This window comes from Lissotriton vulgaris, chromosome 2_1 (genome assembly GCF_964263255.1).
Source record: "Lissotriton vulgaris chromosome 2_1, aLisVul1.2, whole genome shotgun sequence".
NCBI classification, from domain to species: domain Eukaryota; kingdom Metazoa; phylum Chordata; class Amphibia; order Caudata; family Salamandridae; genus Lissotriton; species Lissotriton vulgaris.
The window spans coordinates 1,800,483,487-1,800,485,754 of NC_141687.1; positions in this window are offsets into that span (position 1 = coordinate 1,800,483,487).

The following is a 2,268-nucleotide window of genomic DNA, read 5'->3' on the forward strand; positions in this document are numbered from 1 at the left end:
TTGTTTGGGTTCACCTTCAGGGAGTTAGAGGTCATCCAGTTCATGTGAACCGGAGAATATTCTTGACGTTATGCTGTGAGTCAGGGGAGTTATCAATACGCACTATTAACTAAGTGTCATCCACGTAGTTAAACACCTGACAATCTGCTTTTGCCAGAGTCTCAATCAGGGGTTGAAGGTAAATGTTAAAAAGCAAAGGGGACAGCGCAGAACCCTGCGGAACCCCCCCAGCGTAGATTACCCTGCCTGGACATACAGTTTCCTAGTTGGACCTTTTCAGATCGATCCTCCAAAAAGGAAGGGATCCACTGATGGACCGTCCCAGTGACCCTCAGGACCGTCCCAGTGACCTTCAGCCGCCGGAAACGAGCAAGTAGCTGCACATGGTTCACCGTATCAAAGGCGGCTTAGAGATCAAGTAAGATCAATGATGAGGGGGTCTCCTTATCGGCTGCGAGTTTCAGATCATCCAGCACCGAGAGCATCACTAACTCGGTGCTGTTGTGGGCCCTAAACCCAGCTTGTCGATTTTGTAGCAGCCGATGTTGTTCAAAATAAGACGAGAGAACTCTAAGTACATGAAGTACAAGCACTTTAGCCATTTACGGAAGCCGGGATATAGGGTGGAAGTTTTTAAGATTTCTAATATCTGCCACTGCTTTTTTCAACAGTGGGATCACTATAGCTTCCTTGAATCTCTGTGGTACCGTTGGTGTTGTCAGAGAGAGATTTAGCAAGGACAGCACCTCAGCCTCTACAAAAGGGATGATCATTTTAAACACCTTTGGTGAACAGGGGTCTTCTGGTGACCCAGATTTCACTTTGGCCACAATGTGAGCTAAATCCTGTGGTTCAAGCACAGGGAACCAAGAGAGAGAGATGCCCTGAGGGTCAGGGGGTCCTCCTCCACTGGCAAGAGACAAGGGGTGATGCACGTATTATTGATATCAGAGATGATATCTTCGACCTTGGTTAGGAAGAAGTCCTGTATTTTATCTCTTGTTTGGTGATTGGCCTTGGTTCGGTCAGCTGATTCAGCTCCCTGAGTACAGTTAAAGTCTCTCTCTGCGCATCTCTTGCCTTGCTAATCCTGGCTTTGTAGTGTGCAGACTTGGTTTTAATAAGGGAGGCTTTATAGAGAGCCAATTTTGCTTTATATCTCCTTAGACTCTGGGTCGAGGGATTTCCACCATAATCGCTCATGTTGATGGAGAACTTGTTTTTCACCTCTAAGCTCTTGCGTGTACCATGGGGCCCCCCTCACATTATGCATTATCCTTACTCTTCGGGCAGGAACTACATCATCAATAGCTAGCATTAGCCGATGTGAGAGTGCTTCGTACTCTAAGTCTGGGTCATTGGAAAAGGGTCTAGGGGCTAACGTCCTATTCAGTGCCGCCCTCAGCTTGATGTCTTCTAACTTACGCCAGTTCCGTATTACCCTCCACCCCGCAGGCGGATGTTTAGGGCGACTGCTAGCGGGAGTCAGAGGCTAACCAAGGAATGGTCAGACCAGCTGCAAGGTGTGTAGTTGGCGTGAAATTTGGCTGAAGATGTAGTCCAAATCAGGTCCAAGGTGTGACCCTTATTGTGTGTGGGAGATTCCACAAATTTGGTACAATCCTAACATAGTCATAGCGTTGTCAAACTTACAGGAGGTGCAATCTCTAGGAGTCAGGTCCCAGTGATAATTGAAATCCCAGAGGACCAAGATTTGTTGGTATCTTGAGCAGAGGTCGCTCATCACTTCATAGAACAGGTCACTACCACTATCAGGCTAGAAGAAGTGAGTCCGAGCTTGATCCCCAAAACTTCTGCTCCATCCAAACTCTCCTCCACTATTCTCTCGGTGGCAAATGTCCTGCAACTAAGTATCACAACACCCATTGCCCTGAATCATACAGTTAACATATGATAGGAGTGGTGAGAAGTTTATAAGAGCAAGAGTTGACAGTCATTGCATCGGGGCACTGTATTGTGCTTTAAAGAAGTTCATCTTCAGCTTGTTCCTAATTTGTGGGTTCATGGTGCTAAAAAGACCATCTTCACAGCTATCAGGAACAGGCAGACTTTTGTCAGAAAACCAACATTTTTTTACACAGTTTTGGTATTTCACTGGGACATAGCATATTTTTCCTACTTTATTGTGCTTTCAACCTCCATCCAGTTAGTGGTAGAAGTAGGTGTGAAACCAATAATGGATCCTGTAAAGCTATACATTTCTGAAAAGTAGACAGCATTCTGAATTTAGTAAGAGGTCATTTGTGT